We start from the raw sequence: 18,518 nt of genomic DNA, 5'->3' as shown, positions 1-18,518 counted from the left end.
AATCCTATAGCCATAAATCCGTAAGAGGTTTCAAAGGACATTATTGTGACTCCTTTATTTTGAAAAGTGAAAAATGAGGTCCTACTTAAGAAAATGACAGGTGATCTCATTTAGCAGGTCTTCGAGATCATCAAAGCTCCTTGAGGCCTGGTCCATTTCTGTGTTTCCTATCAAGGGTGCCATGTACTTAAGTGCTCTGTATTGGAAAAGTAAATCTAATCCTAGACCCTGTTTTACAGATACGGAAACTGAGACATGAACTGACACTTGCTCAGAAGAATGCATATCTTCCCCAGTGGAAAATAGCCAATGACTACCAGTCTCCACTGAGACACCTCAGTAAGAGATAGATCAGAATTATATTTGAGGACCGGACATTAAATATAAGGAAGACTTTCTTGGAAGAGAAGGTTGTGAAACCTCTGTTTCTTAGAAATATTTAAGAACGCAATACAGTCTCGCATGTTGAAAGACTTTAAATGTGGCACTACTTGCCAGGCTAGACAAGCTCTTTTCTTCCCAGTTAGGGGGAGAAAAAAATCCAAGATTGGTTCCTTCTTGCAAGTCTGACCCCTAGTGGTCACCATCTCTGGGTTGGACCCAAGAGAAAAAAAGCCAAGAAAATGAAGACTACCAGACTTTGTTTTTTAAAACTGGAAATGAACCTTGAAATTTCCTAGTCGAATGATTTAATTTCACAAACAAGAAATCTTAGACCAAGTGAATAGAAATGATTTCCCAACATCAGTGACTTTGTAGTAAAACTTGAAGTGGAACCCAGCTTTTGCTAGCATTGTAGGTTCAAGTTCCAATTCCTACCTCTCCCAGTCTTTGACCTTTGGTGAATCTAGAAGCTGGAGCCTGGCTAGATATTTAGGCTCCAAGTATGCTCATGGTCCTATTCACTGGCCATTAAAAAAAAGTTATTTTCTTAAGCCAATACATCATAAAAAATAATCTGTTTGAGCACCGTGTCATGGATGCAGATGAACTTAGATAAACTGCTGCCATCTCTGGGCTTCAATTTATTAAAATGGGGAAACCATGTGATCTATAAGGGCTTGTCCTGCTCAAATGTTTAAGGCTTCAAGCATACATTGTATCTGGGTTCAGAATTCCTAGCAAAGTGATGGAACTGTTACCATGAACAAAATACTCCTCCCTTTTAGAATGGGGATCCCTAATCTAGGATGGACAGAATTCTGTAGGATCAGGCTTCATGAGAAGATCCATGAACTTTCCGAAGTTGTATGAGGTTGCCAGTGTATCCTCCTTAGCGAAACCTCCTTAGATTTCATCAGAAGGATCTAGGACCACCTCAAAAGGTATAAATATCTCTAAGTTAATATAGTGGGATAAATTTCTGCAAAGAAGACATCCAAACGGCCAACAGACACATGAAAAAGTACTCAACATCCCTTGGAATCAGGGAAATACAAATCAAAACCACAATGAGATACCACCTCACACCAGTCAGAATGGCTAAAATTAACAAGTCAGGAAACAACAGATGTTGGCAAGGATGTGGAGAAAGGGGAACCCTCCTACCCTCTTGGTGGGATTGTAAGCTGGTACAGCCACTCTGGAAAACAGCATGGAGGTTCCTTAAAAAGTTGAAAATAGAGCTACCGTATGACCCAGCAATTGCACTACTGGGTATTTACCCCAAAGGTACAAATGTAGTGATCCAAAGGGGCACCTGCACCCCAATGTTTATAGCAGCAATGTCCACAATAGCCAAACTATGGAAAGAGTCTAGATGTCCATCGACAGATGAATGGATAAAGAAGATGTGGTATATATATATACAATGGAATATTATGCAGCCATCAAAAAATTGAAATCTTGCCATTTGCAATGATGTGGATGGAACTAGAGGGCATTATGCTAAGCAAAATAAGTCAATCAGAGAAAGACAAGTATCATGTGATCTCACTGATATGTGGAATTTAAGAAACAAGGCAGAAGATCATAGGAGAAGAGAGGAAAAAATGAAACAAGACAAAACCGGAGAGGGAGACAAACCATAAGAGACTCTTAATCTCAGGAAACAAACTGAGGGTTGCTGGAGGGGAGGGGGGTGGGAGGGATGGGGTGGCTGGGTGATGGACATTGGGGAGGGTATGTGTTGTGGTGAGCTCTGTGTATTGTATAGGACTGATGAATCACAGACCTGTACCCCTGAAACAAATAATACATTATATGTTAATAATAAAAACAATTAAAAATTTTTTAAAAGGACTTAAAAAAATAGTGGAATGAGATGTCCAAGAAAGTAAAGAACACAGCCTCTGACACTTAGCTCTAATTCCGCAGAGCTAGACTAGTATCTCTTCATCCCCTTGATGACGTTGAGACAGCAGATAAACATGGCTTCTGCATTCAGGGTATACATGAACTCAGTTCACATTCTTCCCTTCTCTTCCAGGTTGAGGACCAACGGGTTATTCAGTAGATGTAACTCCCACCTAACTGACAGAAGCCCTCCATTCACTTTGTAAGGATTCTGAGTGATGCCCCTAGCACACTAAATACTCACGAAGGTCACACTGCTCTCCAGCGTCCTGGTAGCCATATCCTCCCACCAGTTGAACTGCATGCTTACCAAAGATTGGTTGACTTCCCCCACCCCAAACCTGTTTATGTCAGTTGTAGTACTTAATATAATTATGTAATTTAAATATTATGCAAGCAGATCAAGTATGAGTGTGAAAATAAAGAGATTTATTTCCATGAAAACTAAATTAATTGCTTTGGAAAAGCTCAAAGGGGATGAGTTACTGAGAAATACTCTAAAATTCATTTGTGGACCAGGCAACTGTAAAAGAAGGACAATTTAAAATCTGGAAGAACTCTGCAAGTTTTAAAGTCTTCCTTTATTAAATCAGCAAAATGAAGAAAAAAACACATGCAATGGAAATCGGAATTTGATCCATGCATGCTTGAAGATGGGACTTTGCCTGTTGAGTGGCAAATGAGTGTCTTAAGTTAAAATACATGCATTCATATGAATCCCAGGTTTAGCCAATTTTTCTGTTTGGTTGACACTGGTGACTGTGTTTCTTTAGTATTAAAATTAAAATATCAAAGTCAAGTAAACCAAGAGAACTGGCTTACTGTGTCTACTGAGTGTTATTCTCTTGAGGGTTTGATCTTTTTGAAATTCCCTTAAGATCTCTTTTTATTCCTATAAGTCAGTTTCTTGTAGGCACTTCTCACAGACCTTTTTCCCCTTGAGAGTAGGTAAGCTTTGCCTCAGAATCAGGTGTCAAAGATTCAGCATTCAAACCCTCTATAAAATTAATGTTTGTTCACCTTAGCAAACCAGTCACATTCACTCAAAATCTGGAACCAGATGCCCTGTTCAATGTCTTAAGATTTCAACAGTGCTGGGCCATTTGTGGTCAGCCATCAATATTACACTCTCCCTTTTCAGAGAGTATGAGCCACAAACATGGACCTGCCCTTTGCCTTAGCTTTGCCTTCTGGGGAATGCATGCTCTAGAAACAGTGTGATTGATAAAGTGAATGGTGCAAAGATATTTATTGCAGCATTATATATAACAGTAAATACACCTAAAACTACTTAAAGTTTAGTGACAGAGTCATCAATTAACCTAGTAATTGTTGCTGGTTGTTTATGTAGCCATGAAAAGGATAATTACGAAGAATTTTAGCAATAATTATTGGCAAAATATGAGAGTAAATTAAGTGAAGAAAGAAAAGTGCAAAATGAAATGAACCCCATGATTACAAATGTAATAAATGTATATATGAAATTGGTAAGCTGGGGGAGACTTGGGGTTTTTATCTTTTGCCAATTTTTCACTTTTGGTTCTTTCAATGATTAGAAAGTCCCACATTATGCAACAATTCACCAGTTTTTCAACCTTGGTATCTTGAGAGGCCTTGTGATGTCTGAGGTTTGACATAGAGTTGCCCAGAACCACGGAATTACCCCCCAGAGGAGAGAGGATTAGGCAAGAGCTCACTCAATTATAGATGGACTGGGTTGGAATGTGCCTTTGAGGTCATAGTGGTCCCATCCCCTCAATCTACAAATCAGACTTATCATTGCACTTACCAGCAGTTTGACCTGAACAAGTCACTTATCCCACTATACCTCATACCTCAGTTTTTCCCTCTGCAAAATGCAATGATAAACATATCTATGCCCATGGGTTGTCGTGAGGTTTAAATAATAAAAATCCAGGGCACAGCACAGAGAAAGCTCTCAAAATATGTTAGTTATTAAGATCACCAGAGTTAGTGGTTGAGCAGAGCCCAAATTCAGGTTTCCCGACTTCCTCACTGGGGCTATTTCTATCATACCACATCATAGAACTTTCATCTTAATCCAGGCTGGAATCCCTTGTGGTGCTGGGTACTGGTCAAGGAAAAGGTTTTTCTGATAATATGAAGGATACTATGACTTTACATAACTCTTGCCTATCAGGTGACCAACAGCATAGACTGTAGTCAAGACTATGTGTGAAAACCATCAGGGATACCATCAGATGACCGTACTTTCCAAAAGGAAAATATGTCTTTAATAAGACAGAACTGAGTTCAAGTCTATAACCACTTATGCCCCCCTTGACTTCTTGATCTGCCTGTGCTTTTAGGCAAGATGGGGATTAACAGAAACAATCCTTCCTGTGAATATGTGATAGAAGTTGCCATGTGTGAAAAAGCTTTATAAAATATAAAGTGGAATATAGTGCCAAGTGGTGATTTTGTTTTCTAAAATTATTTTTATTTAAAAAACTTAACAGTTACATGTGTTCCATGTGCCAGGCATTATTCCAAGGACTTTACAAGAATTAATTAGAATGGACTCTCCACAGCAGTCCTATAAAGTAGGTACTACTAGTATCTTAGCTTTATTCAGGGGGCACAAAGGGTTTAAAGAACTTACCCTATATCACAGAGCCGCTAAGTAGTGGTGCTGAGGTTTGAACCCAAGACTTTGTAGTTTGGTCACAAAGTCTATGCACAGCTCTGATGCAGCTTTGTCATCACCAAGTGCCTTGGCCTGAAAGTGAAGAAATTTAGGTTCTGGGATCTGTTCTCCTTTCATTTCACTCAATATAGTCCAGTCCAATGCAATGCAATCCAATGCAACCCCTTCCTATCCAATCTGATCCTGTTCAGCTTAATTCAATTCAACTCAAGAAATACTCTTCTGGGGGCGCCTGGGTGGCTCAGTCGGTTGAGCATCTGACTCTTGATTTCTGCTCAGGTCATGATCTCAGGGTGGTGAGATCAAGCCCCACGTTGGACTCCATGTTGGGTGTGGAGCCTGCTTAAGATTCTCTCTCTCCCTCTCCTTCTGCCCCTCCCCTGCCAGCTCCTCTAGCACACATGCTCTCTCTCTCTCTCTCTCTAAAAAAAAAAAAAAAAAAAATACTCTTCTGAATGTTTAGTTTGTGCTGGCAATTGCTGCACTAAGCATAGTGAGAGCTAACCCAGAGGAGTAGGACCCAAGAAACCTAGTTTTGATGGTAAGGGGTAAGTCAGGTATTAGAAAATGATGAGAAAATATGGAGTAAAGAAGGCAGTTTCAGGAAAGAATGTCAAATCTGGAGCTGTGAGGGTCAGAATAAGGGTACTTTGTGTCTCCTGTCTACTGCTCATTGAATAAAAAGTGTCCCAGCCAGCAGGGCAGACAGGGGTCTTTTGGAACCACAGAGTCTGGGTGAAGGAAGAGTTGAAAAAGAGATACTCTAGACCCCTGAAAGGTAAGTGGTCTTCAGCCGGGTTTATATCTTCAACACTGGGACCATTGCCTTCTGCCTGGCCCCAGACATGTGGCCAGCAGCCTTTGGCTGCCATTTTAAGCTGAGATGACTCGTCTCAGTTGCCTGGTGTGTGTGATTTCTTGTTCTGCTTCCCTCACTAGGCATTCCAAGGGAAACCTGCATGTTGGTGGATTTGCTATCTTTTGACCATTAAAAGAGATAGTCTTTATAAAGCAATTGGTGCACTGTTTGGCCCACAGTTGGTACTCATAAGGTGGCAAATACTACCATCATTATCCTAGATCTTTGTCACCTGACCACTTTTCTGTAGTTCCCTCTGAGAAAGAGTTGGAATGGCCTCCCAGGCCTGACTCTGGATGACAATCATTTGTCTCTTTTAGAGAGTCCTATTTTTTTGTTCCAAGATGAAAAGTGGGACAACCCAGCCTAAGCATCACAGATCATGCTCCTACTTGCCCCATGGTCGCACTGCACAGAATATGAGTATTCCCCATGGGTAAACTGTTCCCTTACACAACACTTTTGACGTTACACAATTAAAATGGCTTACATATTAAGATTTGAGGCAATGTGAAAGTACCTCATAATTAACTGCTGTCTATTTAACCAGACAGCTCTAGCAAGTTAATTTGATGTCTGTTATGAGACTTAATAATTGTCAGTGATTTTTAAAAACAATTTACTGGTATAATCATTAACTACCCCTAGATTATCTTGTCAAATTGATAATTAAATGCCTCAAAAATTCATTGCAGAGTCAGTGTATTAATAGGAATGTAATTAAGTAATGTTTGCTTATGTAATCTAGAGTTTATTACCTGTACACTTATTTATCTTTTCTATACTTATTAAATCTTTCTAGGGGCCTTTTCAGAATCAATAGAAAAACCAAGAGTCAATAAATGTCTTATTAAATCCAAATGAGCCACTTAATTGAGAGACGTGAAATAAATATGGATTCTCCACGTCTGTGGAGAGGGAGGAGAGATTATTCCTATTTCACAGTAGGATTATCAGTTGGGGAAAGAGAGCACCATTTTTTCTTCCATTTCTTCCTGTGTCCTTTCTTTCCCTCCCTCCTACCTTCCCTTTCTTGTCTCTTCTTCTTTCTTTCTTCCCTCTCTCTCTTCTTTTCTTTCCTTTCTTCCATCCAACATGTAAGTGCCTGCTATGTGCCAGTCATTGTGTAAGACACTGAGACTATATAAGGTCTCATTTGAGTCTAACGTAACAAAGAAAAAAGACATAAATAATTGCAATGCAACGTGTTTAATGCTACCCTAGAGGTGTGTGCCAAGTGCTAAGGGAACACAGAGGAAGGAACAACTAACTCTACTGGTAGTCGGGAGATTTCTCAGAGGAGGTGGCATTTGAGCTTGCCAGAGATCAGGATGTAGGAATTCTCCAGGGAGAAACAGTCCAAGAGGGGCATTCCAGGCAGATATGTGCAAAGATGTGGGGCGAGGGAGGAACATGGGCCCCTCAGGAGCTAGATGGAAAGGGATGAATTTTAAACTACAGAGTATCACGATTAGAGCTAGGCTTTTCAAAGGATGACTTTGGAAGATTGTGTTGGGGTTACAGTAGCTCTCATTTGCATGGTTATGATGTCCAAGGCTTGCCTTGATATCCTTGAGTCTTCAGGATATGCATTCAAATCGCAGTCTGATTGGTCTATCCCTCCACAGTCTCTCGTCCTGGTGATGATCATCATATGCCCAGGATTTTACAGGCTGCATGGGATTCTGCTCTGTTGTCACTGTACAGATATTCATACCTTTCAGATTACATATTCAAAGTTTGAGTTTGATAAGTAAGATCACAACATATTTCAATCTGGGCCTTCCCAAAACAGGAATCCATAGTTCAGTTTGCTTATTCCTAGAAACTCTCCAACAAACCCAGAATCAAGGATAGTTGGTTGTATGAACAACTTTGGCTAAAACTTAGAAGGGAAGGGGCCTTAAATTTAAATTAATAGTTTTTAAACTTCTACATAGGCTTTAACCTTCTTATCCCTCATAACCACTGAGACACACAAGAGTCAGTTGTAATAATTTTTGTCCTTGACCAAGTGTCAAGGACTATAAAAGTAACTGCCCACATGTTTCCTCTGGCTATACGGCTGGATGTCTTTTGGTGAAGAGGGAAAAGTGGGAGACAGAGAAAGTGAAAATAAAAAAAAAACCCCATATTCTGGGGTATTTAAAATGATATTGGTTGTACTCAGCATGCAAAAATTGTTCAAAGTCTCTGAAGACTCTTTTTCTTGATGCTTGGAAACCAATTTCGCATCTTAAGCTCAGGCCCCTGGAAGAATCTGCTTGGAGGGCTCTCCTTGCCCCAGGAAATTAGTACAGTGCATTTTTGATGCCCATATGCTCTGCGTGCACTAGGCCTCCTGAAGTGATATGTACTGTGACCAGCAGTGTTTTAAAATGATCACATTAGATCATAACATTAGACAAGGTCAGAGGGGATCAAAGTCAATGGCTAATTAATCCCGAGAGCACAAAATTCTCTAAACTCTGAGCTGAGAAGTGTTTAGAATTAAGTGACAAAAAGACAGTCTATAAATACAAAGTAGCTTTATTTTTAAATATAAATAAATGTATGTATGTATGTATGTAGTGGAAAGCAGAATTTCAACATCTGCAGGTTTGACCAAAGAGGTAATTCAGTTTGTCAAAACTTCTGGGCCAAGATACTAGATGATGTTTTCTCAAGGCCAGATGGTAGGGAAGCCTGGACCCCAGTCCGCTGACCTGGTTTGAAATCCCTGCTCTGCCATTGCTAAGTGGATGACTTGGGACCAGTACCCTTCTCTCTCAGGGCCTCAGTCTCCTCGTGTATAAAATGGGGAATGATTGTCCCAGGCCCACCTACCACACATCACTGTTGGGAGGATCAAATGAGATCATGAGTGTAAAATACCTTGTAAACAGGTCATAAAACCCTGCAGAAACACGGTGGGGGATAGTATTATGATTAGATCTAAAAGACCGTAAATACTTCAGAGGAAAATATTCAGTATTCAAAGCACATGGTCAGAGTCAGGTGCTGCCTATGCATCCGACCCTGGCTCTGGGCACTGATCAGCCAATTGACAGATTTCTCTTCTCAGAGAGGGGTTTTTCTTCCCAGGTGCTCTGCCGTGGAGGCAGATATTGTCTCTGCCTCTTGACCTGTCTGCCTCCTCAGTTAGCCTGTGAGCTCCGGGAGCGTAAAGATCCTGCCCACCGGGACAGTCTGGCACTGTGGTGAATGTACAGGATTTAGGGACAAATACCTAGAACAGTCCTTCTTCTGGCCCTGGCTTTGCTGCTTACCCGCTCTGTGACTTTGGGCAAATTGCCGAACCTCTTCAAGTTTTAGCTTTCTCATCTGTGACATGAAGATAATAAATATTATCTTAGGGACATTAAAAACAGATTAAATGAGTTAGTACATGTCAAGTACTTGGCTTAAAACCTAGAATGTAGAAAGTGCTCAAGGAATACTGGATATTCATTACTATTACTGCTCTCGTTCCTCCCTTTGTATCTCCAGTGCCCAGAATAATGTTTAGCATGGAACAGGTATTCAGGAAATGGGTGGTGAAAGAATAAAAAAGAAAGTCCCTATCTCAGCTGATGGGTATGCTGAGATGAATGAATCCTGAAGGTCAGAAAAAGATGAAAAAGGATTGAATTCTGCAGGCTGAGGGTTTCAAACTTTGGTGCTATTTCCACCTTTGAATTCCACCGGTAACTAGAGCATTTCTATTCATGCTGGAAATTTGTAGTATTGGCATAACACTTTAGAGCTGACAAATAATTTTTAAGACCAGTGTCTTACTGGATTCCCACACCAACACTGCGGGAAAGGTATTATTATACTACCCACTTCATAGATAAGAACGTTGAGTTTCAGGGAGGAGAAATGTCTTGCGGAACCGTCACACATCTGATAAAGAGAACTGCTGGAATTAGGACTTCGTTGTTCTTTTCTCCTTCTGGGAAGAGACCAAAGCCTAATCCACCTAGGACTAGGTTTCTGATGGTAGCCATGGACAGTATTATGCAGAAGGGCCTGGTTTGTCTCCCTGAGCGCAATAACCAAAATCAGGGGAGTAGCGTGGATTTCTTACACTAATCCAGTAAGAATCTCTCACCTGACAGTGTAACTAAACTCTTGTGAAGCTTAGTTGTCCAGCTTGTACTTTGGTTTTGAATCCCAATTTCCTTGTATGAAATGTGCTTTCCCCTATGAGAGCTAAGCGGCCACAACCCGTCCCTGCTCTGAAAATGGAAGCCAGAAACCCTGGAGGTCTTTCAACCGAGGTCACTTAGGCAAAAGCAGACATGGAAGTGTAATTACACCATCACTCAACTTCATAGATCCTCCAGATTACCTGAAGGGAAAAGCATTTCTCTTGACAAATCTGAAACCCCTGATAATTTCCTCTGAGGAATTACCAGCAGGTTGCCAAACCAGCATGGCTCTCCACTGCCTGACTTTTTCTCCAGTCCCATTCTCTGCTCTCTCTCTGCCACACTGCATGCTGTTGACAATCTTTCCTCCAGCGTTTCCGGAGACCCAGCATTACTCTGGTTCTTCTCCAACACCTCCATCCTGACCTTCTCCCACTCTTTCGCAGCCTTGCTATGGTGGGCACTTCCATTAAGGCTAAGCCTGTGTCCTTCCTCCAATTCCTCTTCTCTCCTTCATTGTCTCCTCCCATCAGCTTTGGTGCCAGCCTTTAGGGGAGGCCTTGGGTATACAAAGATGAGCAAAACACGGTATCCTACCTCTAGGAACTGGCAGTCTGGTAGAGGGAGAAGAAATGTGAGCGAAGGCCGCTAATTCTAGGGCCATGTGGTGCTTTGACAGGGCTGGCTGGGTTTGAATGCAGGGAGGGGACAGTGAACGGTGCGGGGCAGAAATGTCCCTGAGGGAGGGGTCTTCAGAGAGGTCTTAGAAGGTAAGTTGGTGTTCCTCATTCAGATAAGAAAAACGTCATCTGAGATAAGAGCACAGCTGTACCAAAGAACCAAGGGAAGAAACTTGGAGTTTTATTTTCCAAATCAGGAAAACGGGGATAATAATACTTAACTTGCGATGGTAATGTGAGCATGGGTGATAATGGACATAAATGGAGCCTGGAACTGAGTAGATAATGAATGAATGGCCAATAATAAATAATAAGCCCCTTTACCCCCTTCTCTTACTAGTCCTGTTTCCTTTTTTTTTTTTTTTTTTTTTTTTTAAGATGGGACTGGACTAGAAGGTTTTTAAAAGGCTTTCTGGATCTAATATCCCAAGGTGCCTTAAAATCTTCTAGGGAAGTTTAACAACAGTGCCGTCCTTTCTCCTCCATACATTCTGCTAATACTGCCAAGCCTCAGCACTGTCTCACCTCTGGACAAACAAACCATTTACTCTAAGGACCATCAATTTTACAGACAAACAAATGCTGCCTCATTAGGTATATTTCACCATTGCGTGGACTGTCTGGCTTTGCGTTGTTCAACTTTATCCACGGGCTCAGCTTGTCTTCTGTTCTCAATTGTAAACTCCCTGAAGCAAGGATGGGTGCCCCTGGATTTAGAGCAGGAACATAGGGTACCAGTTCCGGCTCTGGAACCTACCAGCAACCAGAGGTTGGCTAACTTGGGTAACCTCCATTTTCTCATGGATTAAATAGGGAGCATGATAATGGCCAGCTTTTGAATCTTCGCTGATTTTTAAATGAAATAATGCATTTGATGGTACTTTGCAAAGTAGAAAGCATTAAGAAGGTAGAAATTTTATATGACATTTGTATCTGCACCTGTATTAACCAGGACTCTCTTGATTACAACTAACATAAACCCAACACAAAGTAGACTAAGTAATAGATCACGTACTGGGCACATAACTGAATAATTGCAACAGGTATCAAGTAAGAAAATCAGAACCATGCTTCTCTTCTTGTTCTTCTTCTTTTAAAAGATTTTTTTTTATTTATTGGAGAGAGACAGAGAGATAGGAGCAGGGGAAAGAGTAGAGGGAGAGGGAGAAGCAGACTCCCCACTGAGCAGGGAGCCCGACTGGGGCTAAATCTCTGGACCCCAGGATCATGGCCTGAGCTGAACACAGATGCCTAACCGACTGAGCCACCCAGGGACCCCAGTGCTTCTCTTCTTTTATCAGCTGTGCTTTTCTCTGTGTTGGCTTCTTTATCAGACATCTATTGGTGTTTTTCAGCAGCTGCATGTTTATATCCTATCAGTTGAAAAACCTTAACCAAAAACTGGGTTTCCTCCCCCACCACAAGTAATTTTGACAAAACATCCACTATCCAACGCTCAGTGGCCTGACAGGGGCATGTGCCCCTCTCTAATTCAGTGACTGTGGCCAGCGAGGTTAGATGCGCTCATTGACCAAGCTTGGGTCTACTCCACAAATGGAGCTGAGAGGAAAAAGGTCTGTTCCTCATATACCACATGGCTTGAGAGGGAGGGGTGGTTCTCCAAAGGAAAAGTGGAGGATTGTTGCTAGAATAGGAGAAAAGCATGCCTGGAAGGCCCAAAACGACAGAGATATTCTGCAGCACCCACCACAGCCTTATCAATCAAGGCCAAGAGAGCTTAAGAGGGCTGATGCCCTGTGTGGTAACACCACGCACACACACGGGAAGGTACTGTGATGAATCAAAATCCATGTCACTGGAGGCATCACAATTCATTCAACAACTGATCTAAAGGAGACAGGTTGTGGAAAGTTCCAAAGCAGGGATATTCATAGGGCATATGTTGGGCATCCAACCAAAGTTAAATTGCTTTTGATTTTGTTGATTTCAAACTGGCCTAGTTTTCTTATACTGGCATTGGTGAGTATGAGGGCAAGAGGAACAGAGAAAGTTCTGAGACCATATTTTTAAACAAAGTCTTTTAAAATGAAACATTCACTCATTTGAATACCTGTCTGAAAGCAGGAGAGCCTCTGCTGAGTTCACCTCAGGACATGCTTGCTCGACGCTTTGGAGCCAGGCTCCTGGGAGGCAGGAAAGGGCAGAGCCCGCAGTGTCTCCTGCCATCTGGGCGGCTCCCTCCTCCCATGAGCCTCCAGGCAGCAGGGCCTCCTGGCCCTTGGTGTCCTTTCTAGTGGGCATGGGTTGGGGACTCATCTGGGTGCTTGTGTTCGGTCCCTCGGTCCTAGCTCTGGTGGCGTCTGTCCACATCGGTGGGCAGTCACTGGACAGAACCTAGTGAGAGACTTAGGAAATGCCAGAAATGGCTGCTAACTTTGTGCAGCTGATCCTTTGTTTGGCAAAATGGACCAAGCTGAGGGATTAGAGCGTCTTCGACTTTTTTTTTCTCTTCCTCCCCTTCTCCACATCCATCACCATCTTCCTTCCCTTTCGACTTTTTTTTTCTCTTCCTCCCCTTCTCCACATCCATCACCATCTTCCTTCCCTTTCAACTTTTTCTGCTTTCTCCTCCTCCCATGTGCCCTTTCTACTAGGACAAATTCCCTTAAGGACAATATTTATGTCTTAATTGTGGACAAAGCCCTGGTTGGGGGGAGATATTAAGACAAAAAAAAAATGCAAATCCTGTCTTTCAACTTTTAATAAAAGGAGAAGCCCCACCGACAACAAACCGAAGGTAGGCAGTGGTGACAACCCCATCCCTCAAAGGCACATGTACTGGTTTGGGAGTTCAGAGGCAGAAGTAATTTCAGCTGGAGATTCACAGGATTCTGAAGGCAGTTTTGCTTAAGTTAGGTCCTAAAGGCCACTCACTGAACAAATACAAGTAAACCTGGCAAATAAGCAGCGGACATGGATCCAGCCACAAGAAGGGTTCAAACTCAATGCGCCTATGTTTACACAGTTTGTTGATGGGCTACAGTCCTTCCCCTAGAGCTTGATTAATTTTAATTTATAAAAACTACCTCTAAACTTGGTTACCCACAAATACGTATGAGACCGAAACCCAACAAATAAAAAGTGGGAGAAATGGCTAAAGACAGAGAGAAGTACAAGGTTGATGGCTTGATGAGAAGGGAGGAGACAGAAAAACAAAACAAAACAAAACACGACCACAAATCCACAAGCCTGGAAAAAAAATCACTGCAGTCTGAATTGAGTATGGAAGTCAAGCAGTCTTTTAAATTTCGAATCCTCTACTAGAATGCCATTGTACTTTAGAGTTCAGTGAAGAAAGTGACAGCCTATAGTCCTGTCTCCACACCCAAAAGGCCAAATTACATTTTTTATGTTTTGTTTTAGAATATAGACAAATCCATAATTGATTTTAGAGAGAGTTCCATTCCAACTAAGTTACAGTAAAATTTGTATTAAAACCATAAACCTTTGGCATTTGAAATGCTACATCCTAGAGAAGAAATCATTTGATTTGAATTTTAATAAATCCAAAAGTGCTGTGGGTCATTTTTTGTCATATACCCTACTTGTAGTCTGCTTATCATCTCTGTGTGTCCTGTGTTCCTAAGGCCTTCTTTTTCTGGACTGTGGCTTTCAGCAGCTTCCCCCCGCCCCCCCACCCCCCGAAACTGGCATACTGAGCTGCTTTGGGTCCCTCTTCTGTGGCATTTCCAGCATGGTGGTGAGGGCAGGGAGGGGCTCTGGGGCAGGGCCTAGGGACTTGGGTACTGTGCTTAGCTTCCTATCGAAGAGACAGAGGTTTTAGAACAATCACATTTCTTCTTTGAACCTCTGTTTTCCCATTTGGGAAAAGGGGATAATAACCCTTATTCATGGAGTTGTGAAAATCAAAGACATTACTTGATGGGAGATTGGTCAACTGAACGGTGGGTCCATTCTCAACCTATAACCGCACTTATAACTACTCCTACCACTAATTATCATCGGCATACACATCTATCTCCCTCATTTGATTGTTACTTATTTGGGGCCGTACTTTTCTTGGATTTTGTGTTTGTTTTTGTTTGTTTTGGTGTCTCCTTGAAAGAAAGCGTATCTTGAAATGCTCGGCAGGTCATGTGTCCTGCACAACACTGGGGGAGGGGCACCATTCATAGGATCATCATGTGAATAGGGTCCTTTAAGGTTGACTGATGCACGGAGCTCTGAGTAAAGTGCCTGACATGCTGTAGATATTAAACAGCAGTGGCTCTCTTTTCCCTCCCTAATATTTAAGCCCTGTCCTGGGGCATAAAATATTGCTGAATACTGGATTCTGGGCCTGAATGGAACATTTTCCTTCTATTAATCTGGTTTTAGCCCCAGCTTTCAGCCTCCATTTTATCTTTGATTGGGCTAGACTGGTCATGCCCTTGGCAGAATCTTTCAGCCACATAGGTCTCCACCACAGGTGAAGAAGGGTTTTGGGCTATCGGGATTTCCAATTAAAAGTAAGTAAGAAAAAAACAAAAACAAAAACAAAAACTTGGCAAGGATTGTGTTTAGACTTTAGTGTTTTAGTCCCCAGGTCTTTGCAAATGAGGACATCTCAACGGTCGGGACTGAAAGGAGGGAGAAAAAAATCACACACATTCCTCCTCTGCTCCCTCATTCACTCCAATCATTATGGAGATTTCATAGTGCCTGTGAAATGTTCTAGTCTGGCTTCTACTGCCCTCTTGATGGGCTTCAGTTTTCCTTATCTGCATATTGGGACTACTCATATCTACTTCCTAGGGTTACTAAAGAGATGTCACATGAACGCATCCAGACACGGAGGCTGTCCCCTATCATGTGCTCAGAAATGGTAGGTGAATCTGAAACAATGGTGGCAAGAAGCCCCCTTCTTCCATGTTCTGGTAATGTTTTTGATTGTTGTGTAACCTTGACATCGAACTGTCTACCTCACAAAGAAAGAAACAAACCCATCTCTGTGTAAATTCTACCTATGAGACCTGTGGGCAAAGATGAAGTGTTTTCCCATTTTCCTGGCCTCCCCACTAGTGAGGACAGACAGCACAGGGCCGCTGTGGTCAGAGGACTGAGGAGCCAGACAAGCCTCTGTGGTTCCACACTTATTTATTTCCTTATTTATTACTTTTGCTGCTAACATTTTTACAATCATGTTATTTTGTGGTTGCAAAATGCATTGTGAGTCAAGTTTGCTTCAAATGTTCTCCGAGCTGGGGAGCCCAGTGAGAGGTGGGGGAGGGCAGGGAAACAGTTACAAAGACATTACAGAATGGATTTATCTTTTAATGATCTTTTCTTTGTCACCAGGCTCTAAAAGGCAGATGGAGAAATGGAAACTGGGAAAGCATCATAAGCTCATGGGGAGTAGCACGAGCAGACCCTGCAGCCTCAGAAATGAAATGTAAAGGGGCTAGACTTGGGGGAGGAAACCCGGGAGGAAGACAACTCACTCCTGCTTACTGGCCCCTGAGCACCAAAATGCCATCTTCTGAAAGACTTTGGGAGAGAGAAGGGGTTGGTTATAGGAGTGTGATGGCTAATGAGTTAATCCATAAATATTAGTCTTAGAGAGTTTATTCTAATTAGTTTTTTAAGATCTTAATAAAAACAAAAACCCAGTTTTCCCAGAGATTAGCTGAAATGGGGCTCAGGAGACACTCTGCCAGAGCTGCTTTTCCTTTTCATTCTATATTCTTCCTCCCTCACCCCCCAGGCAATAGTAGATTCCTGAGAGGGTGCCCAGTTGTTGCTGCAGCCCATTTTGACTGTATTCAAGTTCGTTCTTGTATTATTCCATCTGGTGGCTCCCCAAACCACTTTCCTTTTTTACTCTCCTTGTAAATATTTACATAGGAAGATTCTTGCAGGATCCTATATTGGTGGATTGGTGCAAAGCAAAGAGTCTTGACGCATTTTATTCCTTTTACGAACAATTTGGTTAAGTGGATTCCCTTCCAGCTCATTAAAAAAAAAATCCTTTCATTTTAATAACATCATCAGAAACTAAACAGCATCAGAGGGAAAAATAAGTTTGCAATGTACAGCCTCGAGTGGTAATCTCAGAGCGGCTTCTGGCTGTTAATGGTAGATGCAAGAACCGGCCATTGTAATTAATGGCTGGAATGCAGCATGCATTTAAAGGCCTTCTCTTCCTCGGCAGGACAGGGATATGTGGTGTTTTCTGGGTTGGCTGGGTGGACAAGAGATCAGATAACTGAATCAGGAGATCAAGATGTGGTTCATAAACTTCAGACACTGGCTCATCTTTCCGCCCTCCCTAAGGCTCTGTCTTTGTTTGCTTTCTCTTCTCTGCCCACCTTCTTGGACAAGTTCATCCTTGCCCACAGCTTTAACTGACGCCTTTCCACAGGTAAAATCAAGCCTCTCTCTTTAGCTTCGACCTCTTTTGTGAGCCCCAGTTCTGTATTTTTCAGCTCCTCTGGACATTTCAGCACGATAACCATCACTACCCTAAGTTAGCAGGACGAAAGCCAACCTCATCTCCATCTGGACCTGGTCCCACTCTGGCTCCTGGGAATGCAGGCTTCTCCCCACCCCCCTATCCCCCTACCCCCCCACCCCCCACCCCCCCTTGATCTAAACTTGGCATTTGTAGCACATCTTCCTCGAGTTGAAACCCCTGCTTTCCCTGACATACCGTCTTCAATTTGGCTGATCCCTCCTGGCCTTGGTCACTCTTGCCTGGAGTAGAGACTGACTCCTGTAAGCTGCCATCCACAGAAACTGCTAGTAACCATGGCTCCTTGGTCAGTACTGGACTGTGCCAGATTTAGAACAGGCAGAGCAGATAGTTTCCATATGACTACTTATTATGTGACCTGGGATAAAATGGTATTATACAGCTAGGCAGTAGCATCCTCATGAGAAATCATTGCTCTGTGTTCCTTCTTTCTCTTTCTGGTTTACAGAGGGGGAAGGACAATGTTGAAAGAAGCACATCTTGTACATGCTATAATGAATTAGCAGAAATGATAGAGATGTTAGAAATCAGATTTTATGAAACACAAGTTTCAATGCTTGGTCTCCTGGATTTGCACGGCTGCAATGAAGAGTGGTTAGATGCTGTGGTGTTTTGGTCCAGTTATTTACAATGTTTTGGCTCCCTTACATTCAGTGTCCCCCTCACCTCACCTCTTTTCAGAAAAAGACCAGCCTTCCTGAGAGCACAGAACATCTGCCTTGGAGACATTGTGAGTACCAGAGCAGCCCAAGGCTGTTGAGCAACACCTGCCTGCGGCTGGGCCAAAGATGAGACTGGTTTCTGAGAAAGACTTTGCACTCTCCCTGTTGGAAAGGCAGACATCATTTCTGGAAATATTCAATACAAAGTTTTTGAGACACAGAGTCCCATTCATGGTGAGAGAGATCGCAAGGAGCTGGTTTCCCTCTTAAGTCTTAGTTCAGTCTGGAAGGATGCTATTTAATGTAACCCAGAACTGATTATTTTGTTGATCATATTTCAAAACCCCTGCCCTTTAAATGAGTTCCCAGAGTAAATCGAATGCAATTGTGGGAAGTTGACTTGAAAAAAAAAAAAACACCTCATCATTTTTTTGAGATTTGAGGAAAAGGGTGGCAGGAAAGGGTAAATGGAAACCTGCCCAAGGACCAAAAAAATAAAAGGGGTTTGGGGAGTGGGGATGGATAGAGCAAAGAAAGAGAATTCTGGGTCAGAAACTCTTACTGAATGAGTCATCCTACAGGACAAATAAAACCTCACCCATCACCCTGTCTTCCTTCTCTGTAGCGAGAGAAGAAAACAGTGGGGCCCTGGAAAAACATCAGCAACTTCTTGTAGCATCTGTAGGTGGGGAAGTTTTCCAAGCCACAGAGAAAGCGTGGACGCATTT

This window comes from Eumetopias jubatus, unplaced genomic scaffold (assembly GCF_037043125.1).
Source record: "Eumetopias jubatus isolate StellerSeaLion01/CBP00866 unplaced genomic scaffold, mEumJub1_p1.0 scaffold_1, whole genome shotgun sequence".
Lineage (NCBI taxonomy): Eukaryota > Metazoa > Chordata > Mammalia > Carnivora > Otariidae > Eumetopias > Eumetopias jubatus.
Note: the sequence above shows the minus strand (reverse complement) of the source record.